Here is an 11,999-nt window from a genome sequence, read left to right on the forward strand (position 1 = left end):
GCATGCTCTTCAACCGATCACTACCTGCACCTACCCGCCTGTCCAACATCACTACTCTGGACGGCTCTGACTTAGAATACGTGGACAACTACAAATACTTAGGTGTCTGGTTAGACTGTAAACTCTCCTTCCAGACCCATATCAAACATCTCCAATCCAAAGTTAAATCTAGAATTGGCTTCCTATTTCGCAACAAAGCATCCTTCACTCATGCTGCCAAACATACCCTTGTAAAACTGACCATCCTACCAATCCTCGACTTTGGCGATGTAATTTACAAAATAGCCTCCAATACCCTACTCAACAAACTGGATGCAGTCTATCACAGTGCAATCCGTTTTGTCACCAAAGCCCCATATACTACCCACCATTGCGACCTGTACGCTCTCGTTGGCTGGCCCTCGCTTCATACTCGTCGCCAAACCCACTGGCTCCATGTCATCTACAAGACCCTGCTAGGTAAAGTCCCCCCTTATCTCAGCTCGCTGGTCACCATAGCATCTCCCACCTGTAGCACACGCTCCAGCAGGTATATCTCTCTAGTCACCCCCAAAACCAATTCTTTCTTTGGCCGTCTCTCTTTCCAGTTCTCTGCTGCCAATGACTGGAACGAACTACAAAAATCTCTGAAACTGGAAACACTTATCTCCCTCACTAGCTTTAAGCACCAACTGTCAGAGCAGCTCACAGATTACTGCACCTGTACATAGCCCACATATAATTTAGCCCTATCAACTACCTCTTTCCCAACTGTATTTAATTTATTTATTTATTTTGCTCCTTTGCACCCCATTATTTTTATTTCTACTTTGCACATTCTTCCATTGCAAAACTACCATTCCAGTGTTTTACTTGCTATATTGTATTTACCTTGCCACCAAGGCCTTTTTTTGCCTTTACCTCCCTTCTCACCTCATTTGCTCACATTGTATATAGACTTGTTTATACTTTATTATTGACTGTATGTTTGTTTTACTCCATGTGTAACTCTGTGTTGTTGTATCTGTCGAACTGCTTTGCTTTATCTTGGCCAGGTCGCAATTGTAAATGAGAACTTGTTCTCAACTTGCCTACCTGGTTAAATAAAGGTAAAATAAATAAAAAATAAAAAAATTGGTCAATTATTCTGTTTTATTTGTTCCCAGGGGGGGAAGGGGAACGCACCGAGAGTGTTTAGGCAAGAGGCCTGCGGGCATACATAACCCGTAGTATTTAATCTGTCTGCACACTAGGTAAGACCTGGGTGGACAACCCCCTGTATTTTTGTTAGCGTTCCAGGTGGTGCTAAAGGTTTGGTTAGAAGTGGGAAGGCAGGTAAGGTAGGAGAGGGGACTCTTTCACTTTCTTTGGTTCTGTCCAGCCCCTTTTCCCCACATTACTGTGTTTAGGAATAATACATTCCCTGTAAACTGTATTTTTCTGTGCCTCTGTTGTCCTTCCCCGCACCTACAATCACATACATTTTTCACCCTACGGGGAGTTGAGATGTAGAGGGGTGTTGTGTTCCCTCCAAGAGGCGTATGTAACGAATGACTTATTTACATAAGTATCCTTTGCTATCAAATTGACCTCTGGTGCATCCTGTTTCTATTGTTCATCCTTGAGATGTTTCTAAAACTTGATTGGAGTCCACCTGTGGTAAATTCAATTGATTGGACATGATTTGGAAAGGCACACCTGTCTATATAAGGTCCCACAGTTGACAGTGCATGTCAGAGCAAAAACCAAGCCATGAGATCAAATTAATTGTCTGTAGAGTGCCGAGACAGGATTGTGTCTAGGACACAGAGCTGGGTGAAGGGTACCAAAAAATGTCTGCAGCTTTGAAGTTCCCCAAGAACACAGGGACCTCCATAAATCTTAAATGGAAGGAGTTTGGAACCACCAAGACTCTTCCTAGAGCTGGCTCCCGGGCCAAACTGAGCAATCGGGGGAGAAGGGTCAAGGTCCGGAAGGTGACCAAGAACCCGATGGTCACTCTGACAGAGCTCTAGAGTTCCTCTGAGGAGATGGGAAAACCATCTCTGCAGCACTCCACAAATCAGGCCTTTATGGTAGAGTGGCCAGACGGAAGCCGCACCTCAGTAAACGGCACATTGACAGCAAACTTGGAGTTTGCCAAAAGGCACCTAAAGACTCTCAGACAATGAAAAACAAGATCCTCTGGTCTGATGAAACCAAGACTGAACTCTTTAGCCTGAATGCCAAGCTTCACATCTGTAGGAAACCTGGCACCATCCCTACGGTGAAGCATGGTGGTGGCAGCATCATGCTGTGGGGATGTTTTTCAGCGGCAGGGACTCTGAGATGAATCAGGATCGAGGGAAAGATGAACGGAACAAAGTACAGAGCGATCCTTGATGAAAAACTGCTCAGGACCTCAGACTGGGGCGAAGGTTCACCTTCCAACAGGACAACGACCCTAAGCACACAGCCAAGCAACGCTCCCCATCCAACCTGGCAGAGCTTGAGTGGATCTGCACAGAAATGAGAGAAACTCCCCAAATACAGGTTTGCCAAGCTTGTAGCGTCATACCCAAGAAGACTCAAAGCTGTAATTGCTGCCAAAGGTGTTTCAACAAAGTACTGAGTAAAGGGTCTGAATACTTATGCAAATGTGATATTTCAGTTTTTCTTTTGTTTTAGTACATTAGCTCAAATTTCTAAACTGTTTTTTGCTTTGTCATTATGGTGTATTGTGTGTAGATTGACATTTTGTAGAATAAGGCTGTAACGTAAACAAAATGTGGAAAAAGTCAAGGGATCTGAATGCTTTCCAAATGCGCTGTATGTTATCATTGACTTGAATAGGGATTAGCATTCTACTAATTCTATTTCTGTGGTCCCAGACACACCAGTCTATGGCCGTTTCGCCAGCTGTTAGAGGCCGTGGTGGAATAAGTACCCATTTGTCATACTTGATTAAAAATAAAGATACCATAATAGAAAACGACTCAAGTGAAAGTCACCCAGTAAAATACTACTTGAGTAGAAGTCTAAAAGTATTTGGTTTTTAATATACTTAAGTATAAAAAGTAAAAGTATTAATAATTTCATATTCCTTACATTATGCAAACCAGATGGCACAATTTTTTATTTACGGATAGCCAAGGGCACACTACACCACTCAGACATTAATTTGCAAACAATGCTTTTGTGTTTAGTGAGTCCGCCAGATCAGAGGCAGTAGGGATGACAAAGGATGTTCTCTTGATAAGTGTGTGAGTGGGACCATTTTCCTGTCAAAATGTTACGAGCACTTTTGGGTGTCAGGGAAAATGTATGGAGTAAAAAGTACATTATTTTCTTTAAGAATGTAATAAAGTAAAAGTTGGCAAAAACATAAAAAGTTAAGTACAGATACCCCAAAATGACTTAAGTAGTACTTTCAAGAATTTTTACTTAAGTACTTTACACCACTGGTTAGAGGAAACTCATCTTTTCCCTCTGTCCCCCCTCTACCCATTGGCTCAATTTTGATCAGCCATCAAAGATCCTGATAGGCTGCAACGGAGAGTCGTTCCTGTTGCTAGGATTCTGTTGCTAGGATCGTTGCCATCTCGGGCGGCTCAGCAGGAAACATGTCATGAATCATGGATGGTTGATTTCTCTCTGAGAAGCCTAATCTGTAATGCAGATTAGCCCAAAGCCTGCCTTCTTCCCCCTCCCCCTCTCCCTGCGTGTGAGGGTTCATTCAAAAAATCCATGTTGAAATCAGGAGCCTGGCATTTCACAAAGTCTGTGGTTGCCACAGCTGTGACCGGCGGAATACTGATGTCAATTGTTATGAAAAAGGGAAGGTCAAAGTTCATGATCGGTTATTTGCTCAGGGAAGGTATAGGGGACTCACTGTGACCCTGAATGACCTTTGGGATTATTCCTGGTTAAGTGACTTGCGCAGCAGCCAAGCCAGAGATATAGCCACACCACACACCTAGAAAGGGATCTAGACCTAGATTCAGTCAGATCGAGCTTTAACCGGTGATAGCCGACACCCGCATAGTTGATGTTTTGTCGGTGTCAGAGGTGAAACTGCGTTGGAGCTGTCAAATCAGTGAGCAGCTGCACTTGTAATCATTGTCACGAAACCACACCCTTCCCACTCGTGTTAGAAGTTCAGAACGAGAAAGTGTAGACTTGTCACGCCCTGGCCATAGAGAGGCGTTTATCCTCTATTTTGGTTAGACTAGGGTGGGCATTCTAGTTTCTTTATTTCTATGTTTTCTATTTCTTTGTTTTTGGCCAAGTGTGGTTCCCAATCAGAAGCAGCTGTCTATCGTTGTCTCTACTTAGGCAGCCTTTTTCCCACCTGTGTTTTGTGGGTAGTTGTTTTCTGTATAGTTTATTTGCCTTACAGAACTGTTCGTTTTTCACTTTGTTATTTTGTTCGAGTGTTTTATGAGTAATAAAGAATTATGAACACTTACCATGCTGCGTTTTGGTTCATGCCGTCCGACGAGAGCCGTAACAAGACTATATATAAATAATGACTCTCAAAGTGAAAATCATGAAATGAAGTAATGAGGATTTGTATCAGCCTAATCAAATAATTAGGATTTCTATCAGCTTAATCGAGGTGGAAATTACATTTCACGTTCCAGTGTTCGAACTTGTAAAGAAGGCTGCCTGGGATAAATTTGAATGCCACTCCATGCAGCCAATTGCAATGTCTGCTTGAAGTATAATACCGGGAGCTGCTTGTGGATTTGAAAGCTCTAACCAAAACATCAGCTATGCGGATGTCGGCTAAAGCAAATATAATTGAACTGAGGAAAGGTGCCTGAGCTTCAGACTCAGGCCTGGCTTGATGCAGAACCTTCATCCTGACATACTGTAACACATTCTACTGGTTTGTTGTAGATCTCCAAGTTTCACACTGCACACCAGTCTTTGCTTCGCTCTCCCAGAGTAACTTTTGGTACTCATTATTCATACAGTTTACTTCCCGATGCCAGAAAAGCCTTATTCAATATTAATAGTACAACCAACACTGTCAAAGTCAAAGCAGTTGCACAGACAGTGGTAGGTTGATATTCTGATCTGATGTATTGGTGATGAACATTGAGATTGAGTGCAAATACCAAGTACTGTTTATGATATGATTTTACTCTTTTAGCATCATGAAGAACATCTGGGTGCTGTCTTGACAGCAAAAAATGTCTAACCCCAGTTATTGCTCCTTATGATACTGTTTTGTTACTGTTTTGTGGAGAAAACTCATGAAACTGCCTCATTACAATGCACCAAAGGTTGTCCATCTTGGTGAAAACGTGCACGTTATTGAATTGTGCACGGTAAATACAGGTCTGTACTAGGCAGGGAGGAACACATGGTTCATGTCCCAAATGGTACGCTATTCCCTTTATAGTGCACTACTTTACTCCTAAAGCACTACACTTCTCTATTATATCCTTCCAATTAATCACCTTCCAGTTGGGGAATATTTTAGCCCTATGAAAAGTCTGCAGCTGTTCCCTATGGAAAGGTGAACAGTTCAACTGTCCATGTGGAACTGGTGTCTCGTACAGTGGAGATTAGCCACAGTGGGTGAGAAGGTCTAAAGTGTTAATCGACTGAAACAGACGACAGACGTGGGCCTTTCTACTATAATGCCACATGCAACAGATGAGCCTGAAGAGTCCCAGATCCCACAGCACGTCCCCAAACAAGATGAGCAGCGGAGAGGTGAGGAAGAGGAGGAAGGAGCAGAGAGGAAAGGGAGCAGAGAGCTGTGAAGATGAGAGCAACAGCTCGTCCTACAGCGAGTCTTGTAGTCAGTCTGACAGCACACCAGAGAGCAAGAGCGATGAGGAGAATGGTGACAGTTTCGAGCCCGCCGGTGAAGAGCCATCCCAAGACTCTCCCTTCCCTGATGAGGTCCTGCAGCAGAATGATTCACTCAAATAGAGGCTAATGATGACGACCCACCAAACCTTGCCAGTACTCCGGGTGCCTCCCACTTCCTTGGTGGCTACCCTCCTCTGTCCCCAGACACTTCCAGCTCCATCGATGGTACCCGCCTGTGAAAAAGTGTTAAGAAATGTCCTGGACCACAAAAAGACCAAGAAAATAGATTTTTTAAATCCCTAAATGAGTATCATGAATGACCAAATTGACACGATTAAAAATCTGTCGATGTGCACATAACGCTCTGGATAATAGCTCCTGCTCATTCTGTATATCTTGTACTGTTTAGCCCTTTCCATCCACTGCCTCTCTGAATGTGTTATAAAACCTTGTTGCATATCTAACGCTAATATGTTATGACACATTTGTTGGCGGTGTCCTTATCGTTAATAATTATGCAAAGGAGGTGGCAATCTTAGTATGCAACTGGTTAAGGTCCCCCCCGGAGTGCGCCGGTTAGATGTGTGTTGATAAACTCACTTATGATGAGTGACAGTGAGCAACATTGGGGTCACGCTGGTCAGTCCCGCTGCCACTGCTGATGAAAACACACGGAAGCAAAATGCCAGGAGTGTCCCTGATGCAGGATAGGACAGAAATAAAACACTGTAAAACGTGGGTGTTGTGCATTTTTGCCAGTTAATAACCAGGGAGAGGTGTGTGTGTGTGTGTGTGTGTGTGTGTGTGTGTGTGTGTGTGTGTGTGTGTGTGTGTGTGTGTGTGTGTGTGTGTGTGTGTGTGTGTGTGTGTGTGTAATGAGCAGAGATATCCATCATGGTTGAAGGCTGCTTATGAACCTATCACCCAGTCGAATAACTGTTCCACAAAAACCTCTAGTTTTACAGCCGTGTCCAAGCTCAGGTGTTATATTCCAAGGGACAAACACACATCTGACCTTACATTGACTGGTTAAAACCTGAGACTGAGCTCTGTGTTAGACTTGACTCAAAATATAGTCAAAATGTAAATATAATGCAAGTCTGTCTCACACCCACCAAAGCCAAGGATTTCATACGTGAAATTTAAAGGTAATTTCCGATTGAGCCGACATATGCAGAGTTTACCGTGAATGCAGTTTCTGCTAACACAGGAACATTGCCTTTGGATCGGGCTACAATGCGAAACTTCAGCGCTATGGATTGAATCCAGCCCTAAAATGCAAGTGGCTCTGTCCCTGTTGAGCCCTTGGTGACAGTGGCTGCGTTTAGACAGGCAGCGCAATTCTGATTTTTTTCCCCCACTAATTTGTGTTTTGACCAATCAGATCAGATCTGAAAAAGCTCTGATGTGAAAAGATCTAATGTGATTGGTCAAAAGACCAATTAGTGAAAAAATATCTGAATTGGGCTGCTTGTGTAAACACAGCCAGTGACACACCTGTGTGCCCAGAGCGAGTACATATACTGTAGGCTACATCTCAATTGTTTCCCTGTTGCTGACGTGTCCCTCCCCTGACAGCTCTAATAGCTGGGGCTGAGACAAGGCTTGCTGCTGCTATTCGCCATTCCTAAGACCTCAGCTTTAGAGGCGTGCGGATGAGCTACCACGGTCAGCACCAGCAAACCCTACTCAACCATAACATTATGAATATTCCTCAGTTATAGGATTTAAAGTACACAGACCTAATCAGTTTAGAGATGACTGTATGGAAACCATAATTCTGCATGTTTAAATGCTTATATTCTGAAGGATACACGTCTTTTAGAAAATGTATTTATTGTTATTGCTTTCTCCTGCTGTCAATTACATAGAGTGTTCCAATGCCAATTGATATCTTGCCAACTCCCATTTAGGAGGATTAATATGTAAAAAAAAATATATAGTTCAATATTACAAAATTAAATAGTTTATAGCTTTTAATGATGACTGGTTTAACTGAAAGTGATTTGTGATTTTAGCGATTCAAGATGATTGTTTGAGCTAGGATGCTTCCTCTATTCTAATGTCACTGAGATCAATCTGATTAAACTATCAGGAACTTGTTTTCTATAGATGTGCATTTTTTTGTACTTTCACAATGTGGTTACACTGCCTGTGACAGGTCCTGGTCAAAGAATACATTGGAATGCTGTGGAGAGGAATGGGGGAATAACTGATATCAAATCGGAAAATGCATCTCTCCGAGCAACAACGTTAAAGATTATCCTCAAGTGTATGACTAATTCAGTCCCCAAACAAGCAGCTTAAAAATATATATATATATCCTGTCAGGATAGAGCAGGTCCCCAAGATACAGACCGAGCCTCCCCGGCCCTGAACGATGAATGGATCTTTTCAGTCTCGGACCTTTTCAATTGCACTTAAAACTCTGTTTCAACCCACCCTTTTAATGACCTCACATGCTCCCCTCTCCTCAGGCTCTCAGCCACTACCTCGTTTTAATCACTTCTCGCTCTCAATCCCTTAACACACTTGTAAATTCATGGTCTCATTTGTGGCTGGTCTTAGCTAACGCAATACTTCACCAATCAATAGGTCCTTTGTACATTGTCCCACTCCAGATAGTGCGGCGGGCCATCTGCACAGATAACTCGCAAACAGTCATGGGATAGCTAAAAAAGAAGTTTGGCTACAATATCATGTCCTAACATTCGAAAATGTTACAAATGTGACATCGTCCACTGAACCCCCTTTAATCGTCAAGAGTCAGAGTTAATCTTACCAAAAACGAAAAACCTGTAGCTAATATTGGTGGGTGGGGGGGGGGGGGGGGGGGAGTTCATGAGCATGTCTTCACTACCTAATTATACATCTAGCTAAGGTGTTTTGCGGTGGTATAATCAGTACTTAATGTTTGAAATGTGTACGAATATTTGGTAGCTAACGCATTAGTGTCTGCTTGCTGGCTAAACCAGTCTCAAATAAATCCATATGAAACAAAAGGCAGGGATGCTAACAAGGCAAGTTCACACATTCGATGCTGAATACTCCCTCTAGCTAGCTAGCTAACTAGTGTAGTGAAGATTTAGCTAATGCACAAATGGGTTTTCATGATATCTGTCCTGCAATGATTAGTGCGGAGAGTTCTACAGCACAGCTGACTGCTCTCTGTGAGGTTATCATGCCGTCCCAAGGAGGGGTGCGTCACTTGAGTGGGTTGAGTCACTGATGTGCTCTTCCTGTCTGGGTTGGCGCCCCCCCTTGGGTTGTGCCGTGGCGGAGATATTTGTGGGCTATACTCGGCCTTGTCTCAGGATGGTAAGTTGGTGGTTGAAGATATCCCTCTAGTGGTGTGCGGGTTGTGCTTTGGCAAAGTGGGTGAGGTTATATCCTTCCTGTTTGGCCCTGTCCGGGGGTATCATCGGATGGGGCCACAGTGTCTCCTGACCCCTCCTGTCTCAGCCTCCAGTATTTATGCTGCAGTAGTTTATGTCGGGGGGCTAGGGTCAGTTTGTTATATCTGGAGTACTTCTCCTGTCTTATCCGGTGTCCTGTGTGAATTTAAGTATGCTCTCTCTAATTTTCTCTTTCTTTCTCTCTCTCGGAAGACCTGAGCCCTAAGACCATGCCTCAGGACCACCTGGCATGATGACTCCTTGCTGTCCCCAGTCCACCTGGCCAAGCTGCTGCTCCAGTTTCAACTGTTCTGCCTGCGGCTATGGAATCTTGACCTGTTCACCGGACGTGCTACCTGTCCCAGACCTATTATTTGACCATGCTGGTCATTTATGAACATTTGAACATCTTGTCCATGTTCTGTTATAATCTCCACCCGGCACAGCCAGAAGAGGACTGGCCACCCCTCATAGCCTGGTTCCTCTCTAGGTTCCTTCCTCGGTTTTGGCCTTTCTAAGGAGTTTTTCCTAGCCAACATGTTTCAACACCTGCATTGCTTGCTGTTTGGGGTTTTAGGCTGGGTTTCTGTACAGCACGTTGAGATATCAGCTGATGTACAAAGGGCTATATAAATATATTTGATTTGATTTGATCATGTTGGCCAAACGTTACAAAGTAGTGAGGCACAGTGCCTGCTGTCAGAGTCAGATACATGCTGATTTCTGAGAACAGTCCTATAACTTTGTTGCCTATTGTGACTTGTGACTTTGTGGATTTTGTGAGGGTGGGTGTTGGGACATGGTGAAAACCGATTTGATGGAGTGGGCTGTGGTCTGTTCAGAAACCCCAAAACCTTTAAAGTTTCAATCATGCTTTATTAATAGCCTGAGATGTGAATTTAAAATTATGCCAATCATGATTAATTAATTTATAACCAGAGAATTGGGATGATTACAACAAGACCAAACATGCTTATTTTTTAAATGAGTCCATGTCAAGGAAGGTTACAGGCACATCTTTTCATAAGAGAGACAAGGCTTTCGGCAGGAGTGAATTTCAAGAGGATGGCTTACTTCTAAAAATATATATATATCACCAACCTAATTTCTTGTGATGGATTGTATTATATCATGAATATAATAATATATTTATTTCCACTCACGTGTGTGTGTGTGTGTGTGTGTGTGTGTGTGTGTGTGCGTGTGCGTGTGCGTGTGCGTGTGCGTGTGTGTGTGTGTGTGTGTGTGTGTGTGTGTGTGTGTGTGTGTGCGTGCTCGTGCATGCGTGTGTGTTTGATTGTGAGACTTGGAATAATGGCTCTTGCTATTTGGGATACAATAACCTATTGTGACTTTGTGGATTTGTGAGGAGGGGTGTTGGGGCATGGTAAAAAACGGTTTGCTGCAATGGGCTGTGATCTGTTCAGAAGCCCTAAAACTTTGAAAGTTTCAATTATGATGTGAATAAAAAATCATACCAATCATGATTAATGAACTAATAATCAGAGAATCTGGATGATTACAACAAGACCAAATGTGCTTATTTTTTAAAAAGTGAGTCCATGTCAAGAAAGGTTGTGTGTGTCTGTGAGTATGGGAGTAGCCTGTCAGGTGTGGGTGTGACTCCATTACCACTGTCCAAATGTCCAAGCCTGTAAGATTGCATGAAGTTGTCAGGGGCATTTCAAAAAGGTATAATGTGGGTGTGTCAAAGGCCAAATGAGGTATAAATAAAGCCCAGCTAACACCACAAACTAAACTTATAGCAGGCTAGTTGATTTCATCTTGGAGTGGGTTCGTTCTGGGAAAGGTAACCACTTATTTATATATATATATAAAAAAGTCAGATCTTTTTAATGCTTTTTTTTCTAAATCATCTTTCTCAATGTGTGTGTGTGTGTGTGTTGTCTGCCTGTGTGTGTATGTATGATTTGAAAATAGATGTGTTTTAATTTAAATGGATATGATTGTGATTTATAACCAGCTTTTCTTTTCACTATTAGAAGTTCTGGGGGAAATGTAATTGATCTTTTCATTTATTATTTAGTATAATATTTTTTACATTTTTTAAATTGTTGGATAAAACATTTCTACCCCAGATACAAACATATGCAAACAACAACTTACAGACGCACACAAACAACGAGTGCATCTCATCTGCCCAGACCCGCATGCTCACACCCTCATCCCTAGTGCCTGCATTATTGTTTGCCACTTGGCCTTAAATTGTACCAATTTGTTTTTCTCGGTCACCCATGCAACTTCAATATTTCAATAATAAACCTCGAGATTTTCCACTTTGTTAACGATGGCGGACTGATTGATTTTTAGTATATGTTTTCTCAAGATGAGTGATGAGAAGTGAATCGTCCATCCCATTAGGTATCTCACTACACCTAAATGTGCAATTTTCTTGAAATATGCAGACAGATGGATTAAAAGTCATGTTACATTGTAGTACTTCTCGCCCCGTCCATAACGTTTGGACTTTGTAGCATTCCCAGAAAGCATGGATTATTCAGTCATTGTTAGTTTTACACTTAAGACATGACTCTGCCGTTGTGCTGTAGAATTAGTGCATTTTGTATCTTCTATAACACATGCTATGCATTAGTTTATGCTGCATTAAGTGTACATTTTCGTGATGTACGTCATTTGCTATTTTCAATGCAGCACCAGGAGAGTTTACAGAAATCTGTAAGTACAGCTACCTTCTGATATTCATTCACTAGTTCATCAAGGGCTAATTTCTGTGCTTTTAACTTGATTTGTATTGTCTTTATAGACCTGTTATCCACAGCTGAGAACCAGGGGCCT

The sequence above is a fragment of the Oncorhynchus mykiss genome, chromosome 15, assembly GCF_013265735.2.
Source record: "Oncorhynchus mykiss isolate Arlee chromosome 15, USDA_OmykA_1.1, whole genome shotgun sequence".
Taxonomy (NCBI): Eukaryota; Metazoa; Chordata; class Actinopteri; order Salmoniformes; family Salmonidae; genus Oncorhynchus; species Oncorhynchus mykiss.